Consider the following 24,573-nt stretch of genomic DNA (forward strand, 5'->3'; position numbering starts at 1 on the left):
CCAGAAGTCAGATCAATTCATGGGTTTTGGCTTCAAAAGGGTAATCAAAAAAAGAAAGAAAGAAAGAAAAAGAGCATCTATTTGCCTTCATTTCCTGCATTGATGAAGATGCTTCCAATACTTGCAATTACTCTCTTCTCGAGAAAGGAATTAATTAGCATCATAATATATCTTCAAAGTTACACAAAGAATAAAGGGATCTGGCACAAAGCGGGATTCCTGGCATGGAAATCAGCCACTTATCTAAGCAGCAGGGGTGATTGTACAGGCATATTAGTGTGAAACAGGGGGATGCACTTTTATTTGTTGCCTGAAGAATTTTGATGAATAAATCAAATGTCTGGAGGCACTAGTAAAGCACCTACTGTCCTCCCAAGGACTAATTCAGTGGCATCCATGCAAAACATGCATCTCCCTTCTGAGCCACCAAAGTACAACATGTTTTAAGTTAAGCTAAAATCATTAATCTATATTCTCAATTTCAGCTACCAGCACTGCTGCTAAAATAATGTTCTTTATGCCCTATATATGGAGGCATATTGATAACATATCTGGAGACACTCTGTAGACACATTGCAAAAGGCATCCCTGTGTCAGACAACATGGGCCACAGAAATGAAAGATGATGTAACAACAGATGAAGGCACTTCATCACAGATCTGCTGTTTGTAAAATTCAGAAGAGTAATAAAGTGACGGGCAGCAAAAGTCACAACCTGCCACACATCTAAATGCCACCACAGCAGTAGGAGCTCGTTGTAAATCACAGCAGAAGATGACTTGGAGGTGGTATCTGAAGGACAAATAGCCATTGCTTCATCGGCCACTGACATTCAGGCAAGCTGTGGCCGTGGTGGGCTGTGTTACTCACAAAATCATGAGCCAGATAACGTGAAACCCGAAATGGAATCCTTACAATCCTACCTGACTTGAATGAAAAACTGAAATAAAACAGATGCTGGAAACAAAGAATGATTTTATGTATTCTTTAAAAATAGTGACTGGCATCTGTCAGCGCGTCTCACATTCTTGCTTGAAGGTTTTTTGCTGACATTAAACAAGAGTGTAGATAACTCTAATCTCATACTTAACAGAAAGGAGAGTGGAAACAAAAGAGGTGATGTGAAACGTGATTATGTTTTGCAGTTGAGGGTGAGCAGGCAGGTGCTGGCAGTTACTGAGCAACACATTGCTTCGGACAGAGCTATTTGAGATGGCTGCACTTGTTATCTTCAATCTGTTTACAGAGGAGTAATTGAAAGTAGAGATATCTATCAGGCCAAGTGTAACAGTTTGTTCATGCTTTTCTGCCCCTTCAGTGTAGATGAAACGATGGCAGGAGCGATAAAGGATGAGGATCAGCAAGGTGTAAAACCTATCTGATTGGCACCAGGAGATGTCGTGATGGGCATGTTGTCAAGTTCACTACCACAACCATGTTGTTTTTACAGCTTGTGACTCATTTTGGTTTCTGTGACTTATAAAGCTGCTTCTGGACACAGGGACATAGGCTTGACCGCAGTGGGATTCAGGATGCATTTTGCGGAGGTCACTGTGTTTGTGTCTTAAAAGCAGCCCAGGGAGCAAAGCCCCCAAACCTGCTGGTGCACAGGATGGCTGTGCCCAGAGCAGAAGGGTGAGAAAGAGATGCCATTAACTGTGTGCCCAGGGCATGCCTGGGAAAGAGGGGCTTCTACCTTCACTTTGCTACTTCATATACTCCATTTTACAGTTTCACCTACTGTTTTCTTAGTGCTGTAACAGGAAAACTCTGTATTAGGCACTTTCAAACAGAAATTGGTGTTGAGTGAAACATGCAATTTCTTTTTTTCCTTTTCAGAGCAAGAGCTGTGCACTGGGCAAACTTCCTAGAGTGTGCTGCAGCTTCCCAGAGTGAGACCCAAGATGACCACTCCTGAAAAAATGTGTTCTGACACAAGATATTTAATACTAACACATGTAAAAATGTAGTGAGAAAAGAAAAATTTCTGGGATTTGATTTTTTTTCCCCAAATTCAGAAACTTTTCTGATTTAAAGATCCCTTGAAGCCAGAGAAAATAAGGTATAAAGCGAAAGATGGATAGAGTAAGGAAGGGGGCTGTGGGCAAGCTGAGCCCAAGCATAGCAAAAGCCTATACACATGCAACTCTACCAACACTTTTCACTGCAGGAAGTATTTCCTTCCACCTCATGTGCATAAATTGCTCATAGCACAACCTATCTTGGGAAAGTAAGAGACAAAACCCAACATACTTAGTATTCTCCTGGCTCAGCTGCTTTATGCTAGTCAAGCACAACGCTTTATGTGAGGAAATTAGCTTGAAAGTCATGGCAAGGCTGCCTGTTAAGTCAGAATCCTTGTGTGTATGTGGGAACAGTATCATGCTCACAGGGTAGTGACAGTAACAGCCAAGTAGAATATAAAACCACGACTTCTCACCTAATGGAAAGTGCCAACCATGTAGTAGGGAAGCAAGTGAACATTTGGAAAGCACTGGCACAGAACTGCTCTGGCTGCAGAACGCTAAATGCCACAGCAGGTATTTGCTGGGGAGCATCACTCAGAAAGCAAAATCTAGACATAAGCACTGAATACTGAAAGACATAAGGAAAATTATGCTATTTTAGCACACATCCCCAGATGCAGAACAAAGGCAGACATGGGAAACTTCAGACCATGCTGTCACTCATTGCACTGTTTAACCCAAGGGGAAAAGATTATTTGAAAGGTTATTTATGACTTGGAAGAAGAAAAAAAATGGCACAAGGGGAAAAGGAGAAGGGTTCACAGTGGTCCTGATCCTAAAGAAATAAATCCAACAGGACTTTCTGAGTTTATACACTTTATAGATCTCAACAGAGCTGTATGAAGGTTGGACTAAGCTCCAAGTATCTCCCTGCTTTTGAAGATGATCTTACCGTCAGATTTGACTCTAGGCTTAGAAAACAGCTTTAAAACAAAAAACACATGGACAAGAAAACACCGTCTCAAACCTTCTAAGCGAAGTTTGTTAGAGGTTGTTTAACGAGTCAGACATTCCCTGCATGCCCATGTGTAAAACAAAACCTACCAACTATGCTACCCCCAAATCCCATTTAGTCGTTTTCATGCTCTTTTGTCCTTGATGCTCCAGCTGGCACCAGCAGTGGCCACAGCAAGGAGCAGGGAGCATCCCCCATGCCTGACAGCTCTGAAGGAAGGATTGTGAGAAGTCTCAGTAGGAAGCCTGCACAGCAAAGATTTTTCTCACCCCTTTTTGAAGGCTCAATGTGACTGAAAAACTTAGATAAGGCTCCAAATGCATCTGTCCTTTGGGGTGAGTACTTGCAGACAGAGCCTGCTGTACAGATGGAGGATGAATTTTCCCACTGTCACACAGAGGCTTCACACATACAATTTCTGTCCTCTCTTTTCCATACCTAAAAAGTAGTTCTACCTATAGGTTTGTATTCCCTGCTGGTACATATGATTGTACAGTACCGGACTGCATCACAGTCATTAGAGAAAGAAAAGTAGTGAAAAGAACCCCAGGAGTTCTAACTGAGCTAAATAAAAAATAGCACGGATAACTGTGACTCCTTGTGTCCTAATAAACAAACAATCCAAAACACTGCCAAATCTACTAGAGGCTTGAACCTAGGGCTGAGATCTGTGGGTAGCCAGAACCCAAACCCAAACCCAGGCCTGGCTTCCTCTCAAGTGAGTCTGAATTTCATGTTTTTAACTTTGCTAATACTGTCACTTATGCTTATGAAACTAGCCAACATCCTCACAGTAAGTATGGTTTCCTTCTTGCTCCGAGGGCCATGGAATGGCAGAGCAGAGCACAGAGAGCTGTTTGTCTTTTGCAACCTGTCTTCACCTCCATAGATCAATTTGTGAAATCAAATTCAAGGCGTGAATGGCCCCGCTGCCCAACCACTCCAGTATCGATTTAGCCCATGCTGCCTGTGCCCCACATGATATTTATGCCAAAGAGCATAAGAAGGAAAAAAAATGCTGCTTCTTCAATACAATCTGACATTCAGCAGAAAAAGAAACGAAGGCGAGGAAGGGAGGGGGAAGTAAAGTGGAAAACAGTTCCCAGAATGAAAAGCATGGATATGTGTGTCAAATGATTATGGCTGGAGCAGCGGGACCAGGTGGTGGGAAGATGCTGCAGTTAGGGTAATGCTCAGTTTTCCTTCCTAGCAGACGTGTCTGCATAATTGCAATTTGGTCAGGCAATGCTGGCTCCCTGCAAGCTTTGCTGAGGCGAAACACCCCCAGAGGTTAAATTATTTAGCGTGGCACAAATGAAGAGGAGAAAATCAGGTTCAAAGTTACCTGCTGGAGGGTATTTTGTTACAGAGGAGTCAGTCAGGAGGGAAATCGGTATAAATAAAGCCCTTGCCCAAATTTTTCTCAAGATCTGGATGCTAATCTCACATTGCAGGGATTACACGGATAATCTGAGCAGGCAGATCTCCAGCTGACTTTAACAAGGCTGCTCTTCACAGTGATTTTGAAGCTTAGCCCTGTAGCAGCCACACACAGACTCTGGTAAAGCAGGAACTGCACACAAACCCAGTGCTGGTGGGCAAAGGTGTGTGTTAGAAACCAAATCTGCCCCTCTCAAAACAAGGACATGGGGTAAATCCCTGCCGGACTTGATCTAAACTCATACCTCTGAGCCAGCATTCACCAGGTTATCCAACAGAACAGGAAGATACTCTTACATTTATCATTTACCCATTCACAACTCATCTGGTTTTACCAAGGAGAAGAAATGTCAAAAGCAACTTCTTCGCCAGTGCAGGCAAGGCACTAACCAGATTCACTCATTAGCTTGGTGGCACTGTTATCTGTCTTTTCTCTCTTGCCTTCCATTTGCCGTCTGGAACATTACAATTCACTCGCATCTTTCATCCACTTCCCCTTTGTTCACCTCTCTTTTGTATTTCCTCTGCAAATACTCCAGCAAATGAGCTCCCTGGCAGGAACAAAGGCATTTAAAGCTAATGTTGCTACCCCTGCAAGAAAATGGCTTTTGAATTTATCATCGTGTATAAAGCTAGGAAATATTTCCTACACTCTTTTTTTTATTGACCTAGGTCATCCAAAACATTTCACAAGTTTGGGCTGATTAATGTGAAATTGCTTTGGTAGAAAAATGTGTAGTGGTGGTGGTAAATAGCAATGTTTGTTTTTTGTATTTAGGGTCTAAAATACTGGTTTTCAGCTGCACTTTGCTTTATATTTACCCAGAGAGCCTCAGAAATTAAAAAAAAAAAGAAAAAAATCACTAATCTGGTTAAAAAATAATCTTTGTATCTGACTTCCATTTTCTTAAATAATGCAAAAATTATTTCCAGTTGAAAAGAGTTATTTTTCCTATTCTCATAACAGTTATATGCCATTAATGGCTTATAAGAGCTACATTTAGCCAATGAGCTAATAGAAATAAACCATGTGATTGGCAAAGACAACTCTAATTAGAAAGACTTCCAACAAATTGACCACAGATGAGATAAAGGGCAGGATAAGTAAAAGTGGTATATAAATTACTTGCCATGAATTATCTGCCAGCTCAAGCAAACTGACAGTAATAGACCTAGGCAGCATATTCTGTCACCTTTCGTTTCAGATCCTGAGTTTTCCAGTGAAATCAGTAACAAAAATCCTGCTCTGCTCACTAGGGAAAAGTATATGAAATTCAATCTCAACTAGAGTATTTTGTGCATCAAAGATAGCTTTTGTGTCCCCATGTGCAATTGCTCTCTCCTTGCTTTGTACCTTGAATCCTGCAATTCTGAGGATTTCGCTGTGAGCCATAAGGGGAGCCAGATTCAGGTCCTGAGCATGAAGGACCACAGCAAACACATCATCACGGGTGCAGGTAAGTGAGATAAGACACCATCTCCAAAGACCATTGCTTGCTCTCACAGCACTGGCTTGAAAACAAGGAAAAAGGAGTATTTCTCCATAGATCTATCCAACAAGAGAGATGCCCACATCAGGGACTGGGAAGGAGCAGCATCACTGTAGCCACCCCAGCATGTCTGTGCTTGTGGGAGCAGCTCTGGAAGCCAACCTGTCTGTAAGCCTCACACTGGGTCCCAACTGTCAGTTACTTGTGTCTGGCCTGGGGATTTTGGGAAGTACATTGTCAGTTTCCAATGTATCACATTTAAAACAAAACAAGACTTTTAAAACCACTGGAAGTCAATATTCAGGATGACTTGTATCGATGCGTCCATTCAGGGAGACAAAGGCCTCTCAGGCTGCTCACAATTGAAAGCAAAGTTGGTGTATAGGAAGAGGTGGGAAAATGCTCTTGAGGGTAGTTTCTAAATCCTTGGTTTTCACGTTGCCAAGATCATTTTCTGCACTGGACAGAGGTGTGTGCAGCATGTTAAACAAGGCCTCCTAAAAGCTATCTGCAGGGATTGTATCAGACAGCATGATAAATCATTTCAAATAAAGGTATGGGATGATATCCAGAGACCTCAGGCTTCAATCTAATTAGGCGTCTGGGAGCACTGCTGAGCTGCTGGACGAGCAGGGGGTTGTGCATAGATCCAAGGCGCTATGACCAGTACCTGCATCTAGGGCACATCCAGACCTCCCACCCCATGTGGGGATGATGTTGTGGGGTACCATTGAGGTGGCCGACAGAATTTAGTGATGGTGGTGGTCTTGGTGGGGAGGGACGAATGGGATAACTGTGCTACGTACCCTTAAATCAGTGTACAGGGGAACAAAAAACACCTTGTAATAAGGTTCTAGCACGAGGAAGCTTATATTTCTTCTGGTGACACGTCAAGGCACATGACATCATGCCTCGGTGTCATGGCCCTGCATCATTTTATCATGAGGTAATCAGGTCAGCCCAGGAATAAGAGCTCTTTAAATCAAGCAGCGAGAGTCAGGGGCTGTTTCTGATGGAATGACAGCCATGGGGAGGTGCCATTCAAGGCCTCCAGAATGGGTCTGTCCTGCAGCTGCAGATCTCAGGAGGGAAAAGGGGAGGGAAAAGCTCAAACTCCCAGGTGTTTGTAGTTTGTCCCTGCTTGGAGGCAGCCAGATGCTTTAGCATTTCATTACGACAATAGGTGGAGGAAGAGGAAAGGAAAGAAATACCCCTTGGTTTCCACAAGGAGACGGGCAGAAATGAGAGAGTCCATTAGATGTTAATAAATTATCCTGCAATATGCCAGGCAGACAAGGACAGCTTCTTAACTCCATAGCTGGCAGCACTGGAGATGCCAATTTGTATGTGTCTGACACACAGAGACTGCAATATTTTGCAGTAACATGCCAGACTACGTAGTGCTCTCTCTTACTGCACCAAATGCTTCCTAAGGGTCCACCACCAGCAGTGTTTTAAGACCAGGGTGAATATGTGACCTGCAAGGCTAGTTAAAGCACTAAGATCAATTGCCAGGGGAGGGTATGGGACCATCGTTGGTAGCAATTTTTAAGGGCAGGTCTGACATCCTGCCTGCAGCCAGAAGGATGAAGCAAAAATCCTTGCAAAGTCTTTCCAATGTAGTTTTTGTGATTTTATGGTTTAGAGAGGCAGCATTGAGAGCTATGAGACCCATTCTACATGTTTGGTGCTGTCTGATCAGGGAAAAAAAAAAAACTTAAATATTAGAATATCTTTTATGCCTATTTTATTTCTCTTAATCTATTAAATGGCCTTCAAATCCAATTTAAGAGCCCTTCCTCCTTCCCAACTCTCAATATATGATAAGCCAAAGTAAAGGCTCCCCCTTCATCAAGAGAAATATTTCCAATTGCAAAGGTCTGTAGTGCTTATATCAACCTCACAGATCACAGCCTTGTCTGGAGCAAGTATCCTGGCAATGGTCTCAGCTCACTCCCTGCTACATAGACCTGAAGAAATATTTCTGTCCCAACCTTTAGTCTAGGGACTACCCTCTTCCAAGTCCACCAGACACAGACTGGAATCCTGGAAAGGACTCTTACTGCCTCACAGACAGTTTGATGAAGTTGAGCATGCAGGTAACAATCCAAACTGGTAAATTAAAGATAGGTTTTCCTCATTATCAGAACATCCCTGCAAGCTTCAAAGCCAGGAGGTGAACAGTGAGCCAACCCACGTGGTGTTTTTTCATCATCTCCAAAACGTGAAGTTATCTCCTGAGTTTTGCAGGGTGGATATATGAGATTTGAAGGTCTGAGCAAGGCAGAATTGAAACAGTGCCAGCTCAGAGCCCAGCAGCTGAAGTACAAAGTATTTCCCATGAGGATGCTAAGCACCCTTATCTTGGGTCTAAGTCTTTTTGCTGGCAGGGGCTTATGCTGTCACTGGGTGCACTCGGAGCCTCAGAGGACTGAGCCCACAGTGCATCAGTTACACCATTCACCCAAATGAAGATAATGACATGACAAGCAAAATCAATTTTCATATGGTCTCTAAACTGAGATTTGCTTCCAGAGGTTAAAGACACAGGGCAATACCCTTCAGTGAAGCTAAACAATTTATAGCAGCTAAGGATCTATCCTTCAGAGCTTAACTGCTCAGGGCAGGGAGAAATTAATTTCTGAATCCAGTGCATGTTCAGCCAAGCTTAAAGTAAATGGGGATTATTCTTCTTTTCAGGTGAAAAGCAGATTATAATAATAAACAAACATTGTAGCTTTAAAAGAAACACTCAAGGGAGACAGCTGGATTCGGAGAGAAATTAGTCAGAAAGCAACTTCTGAAAGCATTGAATATTCTTTGCCATTTCCCAATCGATTCTTAACTCAGAAAGCAAGAAAACAGCCGACACTTCTAATAGCTGCTTTTGGAAGCGTAGTCTGCCCAGCAGCATGATTTGTGGGGCTTGCTTGAGTTCCTGGCAGTCACTGCAGATGAATCAGTGGTTTCTTTTTTAACATCTTCTGTGATAATGGCCTGGCAGCAAGGAAAAGTATTGCTTTCCTGCAATTCAGCTTCAGATTTGCTCTGGTGAAGCAGATACTAAGATTCAAAATCCAAGAAGGCTCTAATGTAAAGAAGAGGTCCTAAAAATAGCCATGCTGCAGATCAGTTTTCCCCTTGCCAACATATTTATACATTTCTTTGTTTTCCCCCCTTCATCTGAGAACAGTGCCACATTCTCAAGCATTTGTCCATATAAATAATACCCTTTCTTTACTCAAAACTGCAGGTTTAACTCCCTGGTCTTCCTTCTCAAAGCACATGCAGAAAGGCTGCATTAAGTGCAGGCAGACTCTGTAGTAGAGAAGGTCTTGGGAAACAGAACAATTGCCTCCCTTTCAGCTCCATTGGGGTATTTCCTATCCAAACCCTGCTTTCTTCTAAAATGGGTCAGCTGGGTGTTGTTATTTAAAAGCGTATTGCTCCAAGGAAATAAATAACTAAATTAACTTCTGCAAGATCACTGTTCACCATCAGTCTTTCTATCAACCAGTCTTCCTGGCACCATCTTCTTATTAGTTAATAGCTGCGCAGTTTGAATGATTAAGGCAAATCACAGCGCAGCACCCAAATTGTTGGCCTGGGACCTCTCCATGTGAAAGTTTCCACTAATCTCTTGGGCAAGCTCTCAGATCAGTCCAAACCATCAAACCTCAATGATTCCTCAGTGACTGATGAAATCTGGCAAGAAAAAAAGAAGATAAATGGGGGAAAACAAAACAACAGAACAAAACCCTTGCCAGTGCACAGGGGAGCTTTTCGAGGTCTCTGCATTAGGAGACAAAAGCCCCTCACACGCTCAGCTCAGTCTGATGCTATTGACAGCCCAGCCTTTGCAGCAGATTTCTCTCAGTGTGAATTCCTGTCCCTGAAATGTGCTTTATCCCTGCTAAACAGCAAACAACAAAACAAGTTAGCAGAGGAATCACTTCATTGACTGTGGGCTTTACCTTCTACCTCCACATAAACACCAGCCAAGTCTTGAACAAACAAGTCATCAGAAAAGACTTGGGAAGGGGGGGCCAAAACACTAAACACAGCCGCCTTTTCACCTCTTCCAGTGCTCAACCAGGCATGTAAATGGATGTTTCCCTAGGGTTCCTGTTGGTTGCCTAAGGAGGATTGAATTAGTGCTTTACAAACAGATGAAGTACATACCCAAACCTGTAGTTTCTCAGGTTAAGGGTAAAAAGATTGGTAGTATAATGGTACGTATTCCCATCACTGCTCACTCGTAAGCAGGACTGGCCAAGCATGTGCATAGAACCAGCTGTTAACTTGCTTTTCCTTTTCAAATGCTTTGTGTTTACACTTTCTGCATGGCTTACTACAACAAGGAATCAATCTTTTCTTGTCTTTATGATTTCTTTAGTTTACTACTAAAAAATAATGGGGAAGATCTGTTCAACATTTAGTGCATTTAGAAATTCAAGGACAAGCGTCTTCTGGTCCTTTCTTCAAACACTGAATCTAACACACTTTAAAGGTGTCTCAAATATTTACTACAATGGTCCTTCCTAGCTCTCATCATAAAGAAGTCATGGCAGGTTCTGCCTCCCTGGCCCTCACCAGTCTTCCATGGAGTCAAAAGCTCACACAGTGTGTCTTCAAATACATTATCCCTACCTTTAAAATGAAACTATGGGTGTTGTGGCACTGATCCCCCAAATACTTATACTTCCTCTGACTGCTTTTTTGGTCATTTACTGCTTTACAGCTGGGAATAAAAGCTTTTGGCATGCTGAACCCAGCTCAATGCCACTGACAACTGAGCCTCTAATTAGCCCCAACTGACATGAGAAAAATCTTGGCTCCTCTATGCAGTCAATCTGGCTTTCCTTTACACTACACCTGGGATCTGGCACCCTGATGTTATTTAGGGTTATCAGACATCTTAGTCTGATTTAGCCTTTGGCTTGAGATCAGCTGCACTGGCTCATGCTGACCAGCATGTTTCTCTGCACGGCGCAAATATGCATAGGTAACAGGGAGAGAAATATCAGCCACATGGAGATCTCCTTGAAATGTGATCCTGCTGCCTTCTTTGCCTGTATAGTTAATGTTTTAACTCTCCTCTTTGTCATGTTTATCACTTGAAGCACAAGGAGTCAGAAAGGAACCCTCTTAGGCATTTAGCATTGTATCTTAGGATGTGATTCAAATCCTCTGTTCATAATCGCAGCAAAAGTTATTTGTGTGGGGTACCAAAGACTAGTACAGTAAAATCAGTGCCCCCTTCTCTTGGTGGGCTTACACTGACCTAGAGCCGCAGGGATCAGGACAGTCCAGATATTCACTCTCCTCACAAACACACACCTCCAATAGACCTTGCTCCATCCCCTGTGTTTCAAGCAGCTTTGGAAGATGCAGTTGCTGAGCCCTTTTGGAGAGCTTTGTGCAACACCTACCTATGGGCTTGAAGGACCATAAGTGGGAGCCCAATTCACAAGAAAGGAGGTCCAGAGATGGAAGAAGCATGACCCGCATCTCGAGTAACAAGCCCACCTTCTGTTCCCCTGTCAGGAAAAGCCACAATGAAGTCAATAACTTTCACTTAGCCGAGACCAGCACTTCCAGAGCAGAGAACAAAACATTCCTTCCTTAAGCCATGTCTTTTCTTTACCCTTCCCAACAGCAGAACAACTCGTGTGCGGTAATGATGAACCTCCTGAACTCAAACACCCTCCTTTTCTGGCAGTCCCTAATGTTTCAGCTGACACATGGGGAGGATTCCTGCAGGCAGGACTCCCCCTGCAAAGCAAGTGTCAACCACCAGGTGCAAGGAACGAAGGCATTTCCCTTGTGCCTTTCAGTATATCAGAATAAGCAGAGGCTAAGTCCCAGTCCTGATCCTAGAACCACTCTACTTCTGCTCTGGACCTCTCACCTCTACAAGAAAGATCAAAAAGCTGTTATGAGTACTAGAAATATCCAGATCCCAATGCTCCAGCTCAACTGTTTTCCCCTTAACCAAGGTTAAACAGTAAAGATGGAAAATCCAGAGTTTAAGCAGAACCAAGAAAGGCTGTTCAGTCTTTTGCTTTGGATTTTTTCAATGCCTTATTAGGAGATGATTGACAAAGAAGAAAATAAATAAAAGGAATAACAAATCCATAGCCTGACTAACAGGGAGAAGGCAAGAAAGCAACAATTTTACAAGACTGATATACTGAAATGAACACAAACTCCACAGCCATGACCTTTTAAAGTGTCACTTATACCGAGAGCATTGGCATGGAACAGTGCTTTTGATTTGTGCTGTGATCAGAAACACTGAGAAAATGCAATCTGCACTTTGTCATCTGCTGAGGCTGATCAGCCTCTGCCAGTTAATTTAGAAAGATCCAGGATGTTCTGTGCTGCAAGATAAGAGTGAACATCTGCCCTCCTTCCTCTTAGCTGCCCACTGGACCCACAGGATCTCTTTAGGGGCCGTGTAACATGGATATAATTCTTCCAGCCACTCCCCAGCCTAAAACGAGTTTCCCACTTAAGTGCATAGAGCAAAGTGCACTAAAGCAAAGGGACCAGTGAGAGCCCTGGAGATGTGTTTTTTAGAACCCTTTTTCAGCTCTTTATGGACTTGATAAAGCTGCACATCACTTCAAAAGGTTTGAAAAACTGGTGGGTTTTCAAATGCCAAACAGGTGTCTGTATCACAGATTTTCACTGGCCTCTTGCAGATTGCCTAAAAATGGAATAAAATAGCAGTATTACAGCCTGCCATGGCTTCAAGACCCCATCCTCCAAACCCTGCCAGTGCATCAGATGACTTTGCCCACAGCACTACAAGTAATCCCTTTCTAAATTAAAAGGCAGGTGAGATACAAGTTTTTTCCCCCTTTTTTGTGCTCCTGAAGAAGAGAAAATCCCCAGCACAAGTAGATAACCCATGAATAATTCATCACCCCATGTTCTCTTCCAGATGTAGAGACCCATGTGCAGATTCCTATGCCTTTGAGTCTCCTGGGGGGCTTGGATACAATTGAGAGACAGACTTATCTTATGCTAAATCTTATTTCAGCTCTTAGACCTGTGCTAGAAGCTTTCTCAGGCTGCAAGCAAACTCTCTGATGAATTCCCTCATCTTCTTTGTTTGTTCTTCCTTTCATTTGCTTTGTCCAAGAGGCTTAGACAAAATCACCCCCTACTTCACAACTCTTGCAAAACATAGAGAAATGTTTTACATTTACCCACAGAAATATGTCTCTCATCATAGATGTGCATTGCCTCAGGTTTAACTGCGTGGACACACAGCTCATTGCACAGAGGAGTATTACTAGAGTCTGCTTTGCATCACATAGGTCAGAAAAAGTCCAGAGTCCTTTCCTGGCCAATTTACTTTTTCTTTTTACAGAAAGATGTTGGTTTGCATTAAAGGAATGGCAAAACACAGTGATAAAGTATTCCTTCAGTCTTTCAGCTGTCTAATATGATAGAGAATATTAATCAAAGCACAAAAGAGAATCATATGCTTCCCCAGTTACAAATGTCATTAAAATTACTTTCCAGCTTTAGAAAGTTCTTTCCAAGTTGTATCTTGAGTGGTAGTTACTAAATTAGGCTGAAAGTCTTCCATCTATTCTATTTTCAACCTAGAAAACACATTAGTTAAATTTATCTCAGAATGATTTTTTTTTATTCTTTAATCTCTTTTTAATATTGATAGGGAAAAGAAAGGGGGAGTGATTTGGTTTTTATCCAGCAGTATACAGATTTGGAACCTTTTTCACAGTGCTTAAAACTGCAAGTTTCAGAGGCCTTTTTTACTGAGAACTAGAAAGTTTACAAGTATTTCAAGCAGCTCAAGGAAGAAAATGTGTTGAAATAACAAATATTAGACCCAAGCACTGCTCATTCCCATCACTGCCAAGGGGATCACCTAAATATTTCCCTTTGCCACAGAGCTCACATAACCAAGCAAGCTTCACAACAGCAATGAGAGTGTGCCACAAGAAGGACATTTATGGTGAGAAAAACACAGTGCAGAATACGTAGCTGAACCCTTCTGCAAAGGGCAGTCTTTCAATTTAGAGTCAATCACAAAGTAACTCCTAATTTACAGCAGGAGTTGCTATCAGCTCCAGATAGACCAGGATTGTAATACTTGCTTCCAGGTTTTTCTGTGCTTCTATCATAATGACTGAAAAGTTGATGCTGCCCTGGGTCACAACGTTATGCAAACATCTGTACTAGAGGGAGCACCTTAGTGCTTGCTTTTCCTTAAGCTTTATTCATATTTCTTAGGGACTTGTGTAAAAATATAACCCTCATGCAGCCATCCAGGAGAACAGCAGGACTGCAGAGACAGAAAACAGAACTGGCCATGCACAAGGGCTGTCAACTGCGGAAAGAAAAGTTGAGAACAGATACAGAAAAAAGGTTACTCCTCATGCTCATGTACAGGCTTCTTTAGACAGCACAAGGAAAGCCAGCACAAACACAAATAGCCAGTTGCACATATGCCTTTCCTGCTGACTGTATCTTGATAATAACAGCACTCACTTTACCACTAAATACTTTTACCATTCTCCTTACCCCATGTGGAGGGCTTGTGAGGTCATCAGTTTTCATACATGGAAAAAAAACCCAACCTGCATTCAGCATGAGGGAATTTGATACCTGAGTTCATTTGGGAGTGTGCCAGTTCAGGGAAGGAAGATAGGTCTTGTTTTAAGATGTGTTTATTTGCAATCATTACACCTACACACACTTTCAATTATTAATGTGGGTATCATAAACAGGGTTCTCTGCATGCCTGTTTCGCTGGGAAGAAGCTGAGTGGAAAGGAAATGACAAAACATTTTCTAGAGTCCCTACTATGCTTGTAAAATGACTATTCCAACTGTGAAATAATCCTTTGACTACTCCTGGATACCAGAGACAGAAATTGTGGGTGTCAATACACTACTGTGTCTAAGTGTTAATTTCTATACAGCATTAACACCAAGGGCTTACTTTTACTCACACTTGAATCGGGCCTGCTGGGTCTATGTCATTAGGGCACCTCCACCCACCAGAGCCATGCTTGGTCCTCAGCCTGGCCATCCACATTGCCATGAGCAAGGGCAGCCACTTGGCACCTTGTTATTAGTGTTTATTAGTGGAAATGTTCTGTACTGTATGAGTCAGCCCTACTGAATGCATGGGTATATTTAGGTGTATTACACTACAGTATAAGCCGGCTTGATCAAGACTCTATTGCTGCTTATCAAGCCACAGTACCTGCTATAGCAGAGATGATTTGAGGCTGATGATAGGGGCTGTGGGCGACCTTTAGGAACAATAGCTGGAGGTGCTTACAGCCAGGCTAGCACATAACTCATTTAGCACACTACAAGTTTTACACAGTATAGGGAAAATTGTTATTTGAGAGAATCAGCAGGACATCAACAGGTACTCAGGGTCTGACCTCCTCATGCACTTCTGAAACCCCCAGGAGAGCCCCCAGCTGCAATTTAAGGCACTTAATTACAGCAGACACTCCTGGGTGATTCTGTGAGAACCAAGTAAAGATACATTTTCCTTTCCTGCCTGGACTGGAAATGAAATGAACACTTGATCAGCTGAATCAGAGGAGAACAATGACATGAAATCTTTTCCAGTGGTCCAATTTAAAACTCCTTATACCTTTCAATAAATAAACAATACATTGTGCCTTGCAGTTTTGCTAATTTACCACTATATTTTGGTAATTAAATTATCAAATATTTGATATGGGATTTAAAGCAACAGAATTAGAACACAGGAGGGAAAGCAAAAAAAAACTGGAGCCAGACAGTAAGTCAACAGGAATGACACCCTAGAGGAAGAATCTGAGATACCCATCTATATTTCACCATCAAACTAGCGATACATCATTTCCCAATTAATTCTGAGAGCTAAAAATATCAAGTATTGATTCCAATTAGCTCTGAGGTTTAATTAATTGTTTTCTTTCCTTAGGATTGCCAGTGTGAAATAGCAGTTTACAAAGCTGTGTTGTGTTGGTAAGGCAAAGCTGATAAGAACAGAGCAGCTACTTAACTATGTACAAAATAGATTTGCATCTTATTTGACTTAGCAGTATTAAATCTGTGCTCTCAGGGAAGAGCCAAATGATCCAAGTAAACAATTCTGAGAGTTTTCTGATGAGCCATGTTGACAGAGAGAAAAAATGTATTTTTATAGTTGCCCACCCAGAAAGTTTGTCCCATGGTTGGGGTCTTAGTCTTGGCCTCAGTTCCTTACCGAACTCCTCACAGGACCTCCTGTGGGCCCCTGCTCATCTCCCTTGGATACTGACTCTATCCAGTGTGGTACCTGTCCCAGGGAGCACTTTGCTTTCCAGTCACCTGCCTCTTCACTCTCCTTTACTGCTTCATTCTTCAATTTAAGGTCCAGAAACATGAGTGGTGACTGAAGTAAAGTCTTCTCCCAAATATATGTCAAGACAGGTATGTAATTCAAGCTACAAACAGTACCTGCCTTGCCATTTTAAAAGACTTGGGCAAAGCTTCAGGTGCTGTAACTCCTCTGAGTTTCATGACTTTTGCACCATAGAAGTAGCCTGCATCTATTTTCTGCTCACCACAACCACACCAAATTACTAAGCAACCTCTGGCACAAGGTGAATAATTAGATAATTAAGAATGATTTAGACAGATGGGGTTTGCATGTGGATGTAGGTTTAATGAGAGACGGCACTGGAGCAAAGGGGTCTGATTTGAATTTCAGTCATCTTCAGCTATTCCACAAATGTAAATCCCATCTCCACAGCAGCGTTCACATGGGTTTACCCTTCAGAGGGGAGCAGGGAAGTAAAGCAGGTGAAGAAACCCAACAGAAGTTTCCACATTAGTGACTCAAATGCTCGGATGCTTTGTCTCCTGGTTGCGTTTTCCCAAGACCATTGTTCTCATTATAAACAGTTGATTCAAACTTTGCAAGAGATCTCAAATCAAGCATTCCCGCCCCATCCCCTGCTGCTCTTGTCCCAATACACAGAGATGCTTAAGGCAAACCAGATGTGCCGTCTAAGGCTGTTCTATGGTAAAATCCTCAGAAGGCTCTTGCTCTCTCAGCCTGTCCTCCAGCATTAGAAGTGGCCAGTTCATTTCCATATGTTATTATGCAAAATTAAATGACAGGCCAGGGTGCAGGGGAGATGATTTCCCTTCTCTAATGTGACTTTCACACTCTCCTGATGATATACAACTTTAATAAAAAGCATAAGAGGAAAGTTCAGCCGAGTTGGGCATGTGGTGCACAACTCAATCCCATTCTCCCCTCGGGCACTAATTTAAAACATATCCCTGGATGCTGATAGTCATCCAGCATGCTGAGAGCCTGGTGAAAATCACACAAGGTCATGAACAGGCAATGTCATCTTGCATAAGGATTCCCGGGTGAGCTTCTTTTCCAGCACAAAGGTAGGATGCATTCGGCACAGCTGGTAAAGACATACAAGGTGATACTAATTGGTTCTGTAATATTACTTTTAATCCCTTAAACTTTCAGATGAGCATTTTAATCCCCTAACTGCAGGAGTGCCAAGTGGCCTGAGAGGTCCATGACACAGCTCAAAGTCAGACACTCTGAATCACAAGGTGCATCTGGTAGTACCAGTTTCAAAACGCCACTGCCAGCCCACCACTAACCCTAACCCACCACAATTTCTCCTTCGTCTTGGTCAACCTTCAGAAGAAACAAAAACTACACCAGAGCTTTTCACAGCCCTTTGAAAAGCCCTGGGAAGCACAAAGCGTACATTACAACTATACCCTAACTATCCCCATCAGCCCAAGTGCATGTGGGGAACTTGGGTATGAGAAGGAGAAGGATGTGATAGAAAAAGGAAAAGGGAGAAGGGAGTAGCATAAGTAAGTGCAATACTTGTTTGTAATTGCTCAAATTATCTGAACTGCACTTTGCTGAAAGCTACCATTCCCTGTAGTCTTCCCCTCCATCACTCCATCATCCAACCTTAATATTGCTAAATTCTTCATGCATATGTCAGCTCAGGTATAAAGACCTTCAGGACAAAGCATGGGCCTGGCATGCTCTGTGTGAGATGTCTCATCCCCCCACATCTACAACCAGCCATGCAGAAAGCTCCCATTTGTCAGAGTGATTCAAATCCCTCATCAAAATTCAGCCAAATGGTGTTTGCAATGTGATGACCCTCCTTTGGGTCATTATTATGTAAGGAAATAAATTGGAAAGAGAGAATGAAAAGACCCAGGTGAATGGTCAGACAATGGGAAGACCACAGTGATCCCAGTGCTGTCATGTGCTTCATATTCCTCCTCAATGCTTTAAGCAACTGTCTTCTCTCCTTTCCAAAAGCCAAAGCTCCCTTTAAGAGAAGAAAAGCTTATGAGATTCCCCATAGATAGGAAAGAAGTAAATTGCTTCATAAGAGGATGAGAGGCTGATTTTCACTCTAACTCCAGTAGCACTGAGAATTAATGATTTCTATGATATCACCTAATTAAGTGGTTATAGTGAAACAACTATGCTAAAGGAAAGACTACTGCCTCAAATCTCTTTTTTCCCCCAGTGTTGCAGTGTTGGCACCCTGGCATTACATAAATAGTCCTAAAAATATAATAAATTGCTCTGGGCATTATGTAAATGTAAGTAGAAATAAGGATCTTTGTCCCCAGCCCAAGAGGAGCAATATAAAGTGAACACAATTGGTGGGAATGGGTAAAAAAATGGTGAAACCAATATAGGCTGCTATGAGGACACAGCAATGAGGATTTTTTCTAGCTCTCAGGTAATAAAAGGCATGTCTATTTTAATACATAATCTCTTTAATGAATCACAGTGGGTGAAGTCACAGATGCTCAAGCTGAGGGTACAGAGGGTTAAGATCACAAAGCAATCTCATGCTGTTTCTAGTGACAGCATTTGTCTTTGCTTCACATCACATTGGATTAAGCAATGAAATATGCAACTAAACTAATTTCCAATAGATTAATTACTTCTTTTGTTTTGTTTTTCCAAATTAAAACCTTCTTATTTTTTTAAGAGTCTGGGGGGAAAATAAAATCAGGCAAACAAAAACCCAACCAAACAAGTTCAGCTACAGTTCACTTATCCCAAAAAAGAACAGAATTTGTTCTCCTGAGTCCCTCTTGAAAGGGCATCTTGACATTTGTAAGGGAAAGTATTTAGAGATGTGAATGAAGTTATTTACTGCCTCCAAATCTGGGATCTCCCAGTTGTGAGAAATGGCAATAGGTGCTGTACAAAACACAGAACACAGAATGGATGGGCTTTATCCCAGAGTCTGTGGCAGAGGCTGGTCGAGACAGGTGAAAACCAGACAAAGAGAGAAGAAGCAAGGAAAGAAGCTTAGGGAGTGCAGGCACCATGGGCTTGCACGGCAACTCATCAGCAGCTGCCCAGCTCTGGCTCAAAACCTCAGTCCTTACAAACTGGAAATCACAACATTATCTTTGGTATTTGATCGAGAAGGGCAGCTAAATAAGGATGAAAAATTCACAAGGAGGATAAAAGAGTGACAAATCAAGCGACGTTAATTGTTCTATAAGTGTTTTGGTCTTTCTCTTAGCACAGAGGGCACAGAAGAGATGCAGCTGGTGGGGCCTTTGTGTCACACCTTGGGGTTTTTCTTTCCCCCACCAAAAGTGAAGACAAGAGAAAATAAGCTGACAGCAAAGCTTCCTTATCACTCTCTCTTCACCCCTCTCCCTGCTCTCCCCTCCCTGTCCTGAGGCTATCTGGGGACATTTGTATCCAAAAATATACAGATACATTTAAAAAAGAAAAAGTCCCGAGGATCTAATATCATTCATCAAAGAGACAGCTCATGCTCATTCAGATGACAATGGTGCTAATCTTATCCCCTGGCTGCTGCCCAGAAGTGACATAATGCTTCAAAATGTGTGTTTGTTTTAGAGGCTATTTACCGAAGGAGGGGAGAGAGGGAGAGATGCAAAGGCAGGAAACTAGCTGGATCTGTAGGCACCACAGGATGGATCCTTGGTCTATCATGGCCCATTTGCACAGCTCTGTGTTACTTTTATGATCCATCAATACAGAGCTGAGCAAAAGGATCCCTGTGCAAAGGATTTAAAGTCTTTCTGGATCCCAAATATATGGGAGCTGAATATGCATGCATGAGTAAGAGAGAGTGATGCAAACAGGAAAGAAAGTATGAGTTGGCCACAATTCCTTCAATACCTGAACTGAGGTGACCCCATCTAGCAGAAAGAGATCACCTATAACAGTCATCTTCCATTCCAAGACTGACTTTGTTTCTTCAGCATGAACTCTGGAGTCATTTAAAAGCAACAGGACATGCTCTTTAAGCACTTTTACGGTAAAAAAAAAGTGGTTAACTGTAGAGACATTGATCTGCATGAACTTTGGTCTAATTAAGAACACTCCCATCAGAAATCCCAAATGCAGACATGCTGCACTCATGAAAAGCAAAGCCAGATTCCTAATAGGAAAATTACTTCAGCATCTTACCAGGTTAATCTGTGCCACTATAAGGCCTTCTTGCCAAATATAGGCCCCTCATCCAGATCTCTGTTGGAGGCAGTGTAGTCAAGCTGGTTGTTAAAGTCACAGCCAGCTCCCAAACTGCTTGTCAAAGGGTAATTTCAGAGCACCCAGGTCCCTCCCAGCCTCTGCACAGGGCTTTCCAAGTTGTTTATCTTAGAGAAGTTGGGGAGCAACTGAGACCCATCAGCCTCCGACCCTGCCTCAGGGATGGGGGATGCAGGGACAGCCTGCCCACCCACAATGTCCATGCTAATGCAACCACAGCACAGCCCAACCAGAAAAGACTATTCAGTCCTTTTCAAAATGGATCTGAATTTTACACTCACATGTATGTGTTTTGCTACTGTCACACACAGCATGATGGGTAGTCTAACTTCAGGGGCCATCGAACAGGAAATGAGGTTTGCACTATTTACCCTGGAATAGATATATAGGGACCAAGAAACAAAGTGAAACCATTTAAGAATCATGGTTCTAAACACATTTCATGCAGGTTTTACTAACTCCCTGGTTCCTAATTAGTACCATGTGAGAACAGAGAACACTTTTGAAATTTCACAATATAATGAATTAATCACCATTACAGAATTATTTAAGCTCCAGTATGTTTGCAACCACCAAATATTCAGAAAGCATAAAATGATGACCTGAATAGATCTGAAGTAAACATATTCTACTTAGTCCTTCCCTGCCTTGATATGAGCAAAAAGAGACCCCACAGAGATTTGCACATTGTTCTCAAGCCAAATGCACTCATCACCACCTCTCCCCTGTTCTTGCACTCCTCTGCTAGTCAGAGGAACAGCTACCAAGACATGTTGCTCTCTTCCTCCTTCACAGGGATGCTGGACATAGCATGCTTGTAACAAGGCATATCCAGGTTGCAAACTTTGCCAGTAGGAAGACATGAGGCTAAATATGACTTAGGTGAAGAAGTGATGGGAGACCCTTCAGAGCAGTTTTACCTGACACTGCACACCTTGAGCTGTACTCTCTGCAAACAGAATTTTGAGGAACAGCCTCTGCTGTAAGAATCTTGTAACTAACCAGATGAAAAAAGATGATTGGAAGCAAAGGCAAAGAGAACAGGACATAACTGTACTGACAAGAGAACCCATTCCCTAGCTCTAGAACTGACCAGCCTGCTCCTGCTCAGCATCTCCATCAGTACATGACACATCAAGACACAGTTGAGTACAAGAAACATTAACCCTGATAATTCCTGACTTGTAATCACAATGGGGCAATGAGCTTTTAGAAGAACTTTTTTCTTTAGAAGGAAAATTTTCCACTATGAATTTAATAGCAAAAGCAGAATGAAAGCGTAGAAGTGAGTGAGCCAACTTCTTCAGTTACAACCCTGACAAGATTGATAGCTAGCCTCATTGTCTTAGGCTCCACAAAGAGGAATAGGCTCGATAAACTCTGACTTATTGCCTTATCCTCCCATTGCCTTTCAGAACAATTTTGCCCTGCTTTGTCCAAACAGACTGATATGATATGTAAAAATTACCTTTTTTTTTTTCTTTTCTTCTTTGAAAGCTTTGTGAAAGACTTTTTAAATCTGGCTTAAAAGTAGGGCAGAGGGGAAAAAAATAAAATCCATCCTTCAGAGAATAGAAGTCAATCCCTGAATCCAGCCTGTTTTGGGTACAGAGGCTACAGAAGGTTACAGAAGGCCAGCGTAATATATAAAATCTCCCTAGAACTCTAATCTTTGCCTAGCAATTTGACAAGATAAGAATATGATAACACATTGGCTGGCTGTGATTGCCCAAGGAAAAACATCTCCTTCATAATAATCTTATTATAGGCTAGTAGAGCTATTCTTGTACCTATTCTTTGTGCTGAGCAATTTATTTTTATGGCTAGTAAAAGGAAATAAATTTCTCAGAAATGGTTCCTCGGTGAATTGGGGTCTGTGTATCTCATTTTACGTTTATAGATAAGCAAAAGGTCAACTGAATGTTATGTCTTTTATTGCACGGCCTGTTAAGCCTTCTCGTAACAGGAAGAAATAATACAACAGCTAAACCGTTCCCCTCCAAGAGCCTTATTTGAGGGAAGCCTTCTGTTTTGTGAGGATGGAGCAAGACACAGAAGATCAGTCTCTTGTCACAGGGCATTTGTCTTGCCTGCAAGATTTAATAGACTGCACAAGATTAGATACAGTAGATATTGCCATTGTGGAAAAATAAAGGCTGGTAAGAAACACTCTGGGACCCTCCAGCATTCTCATGTGTTCTTGTCATGCATAGATAGACCCAATATCATAAACTGACTAGAGAGTGCTGGGTGTCTTCTGTGGAGTTTTCCATTCCTGGCTAGAAGAAGGTGCAACAAATGGAAGTGCATCCCCTCTCATGTGCATTAGATGTAAAGCTAGGATCCTTACAGCACCCTGCTGCTCCAGTTTTACCTGATGAAAGTCACCCCACTGAATTACAGCTCGCTCTTTTCCCACTTTGCCCCTTCTTCTGCTGCACTTGGAATAACAGGGGCCACGGATCCCAACTGACCTTTAAGAAAAGGTGTGAAGATGGATAATGCAGCCAGTGTGGCTGCAAAACCTCACAGCTGGGTGCTGCACTTGCTGGGGAGGGGAAAAACAAGAAAAAAGGAACAAAAAACCCCAAATAAAACCACTTTCTGGAAAGAGGAGTTCCTGTGAACACCTAGCAGCGTGTTCTTGACATTTTGAGTATGTTCACAGGCATAAGGGTGTGCAGAGGGCAGTGAGAGTCAGAGCCTGGTATTTTCAAGCTGTACTGTGTTTTCTTTGTGGATATAAAGCAAAAATACAGGCTGAACATATCCAACAGTTTTTCATTACACATGCACAGCTCTCATTCCACTCTCATCCTATCTTCCTTTCAGGAATCCTTGCTATGAGGCCTCCCCTCTGCCCTTAGGTTCTCTTCTCTTTAGAACTGCCTCATCCTCTTCACACACCAGCACCCATGATCTATATGAGTAGCCCATTAGTGCTCACTGAATCCTCTGATCCAGTGTTTGTCCAAGCCCACATGGAGAAACAACGCAGAAAAGAAGGTCTCATATTTTTGGAGAGTTAATAAACACATGGGTGCATATTTTCTTTATGATCTTGTTGCAGTGCTGAACCCAAGTCCCAACTCTCTCTGTCAGAAGTTCTGCCAGTTTCATAAACACAATGATTCTCCTGCTAATAAAACGGTTTGAGGAAAACAAGCATTGCCCTTCCACCTTCCTCTGATAGATTTGACCTGCATGTCTCTGGGTCTACAGAGGCACAGGGAAAGCTGATGGGCTATGACTGAGACCCTGTTTCTGAAGAAGTCACACCCTACCCTCACTTTAGATGTAGTTAAAAATTACTGCTGGGTACTTGAGAGAATGCATTTCTCAAATGGCTTTTTAGCATCAATTTTGCCCTAGAATGCCTATTTCATTTATGTGTGTATTGTTCACATGGCTCAGCATCTGCATCCTGCACCCATCCTGCTCTCCTTTCTCATTTAGCGTTTGGGATCTGAATTATATACCAGTTATGCTGCTAAAATGAGCTCTTAGAAATAACCTTTTCCTCATGCACTGAAGCAGTTACAATTCCCTGACATAACTCATCTAATCACCACCTCAATGAGCAGGGCTTAATCTAAATGCATGTACTGAGCACCTGCCACATGTACTCTTCATTTATCTTACATGGCTTTACATTAAAACCTAGCATGGACCTTTGATACATTATAGATGACTATATCAGGCTGTACACGGTGTAAATTAGGACCAGCCACTCAAAGGATATTACAATTATCTCTTCACCGATACACAGCTTTAATTAAGCTATTCCTCCATGAGGGATTAACAATCAGATCCTAGGCTATATATGGCAAGAACATGAAATGCAAAGCCCTGATTATTTTGGCACTCTCGGATCACTCGAGCTGTAAAAATTAAAATGCCTTGGAAGGAAGAGCTCGTTGTAGCTGAGAGACTGTGTTACCTGCCAGAGAGACTGACTGCATGTTCACTGCAGTCAAACATCCCCAAGACAAGTCTGAATCTTTTAACAGCAGCAGAACAGAGTTTGCTGTTGACTTAGCTAAGTTGACTGCATTTCACACCAGATCAGACT

The sequence above is a fragment of the Melopsittacus undulatus genome, chromosome 9 (genome assembly GCF_012275295.1).
Source record: "Melopsittacus undulatus isolate bMelUnd1 chromosome 9, bMelUnd1.mat.Z, whole genome shotgun sequence".
Lineage (NCBI taxonomy): Eukaryota > Metazoa > Chordata > Aves > Psittaciformes > Psittaculidae > Melopsittacus > Melopsittacus undulatus.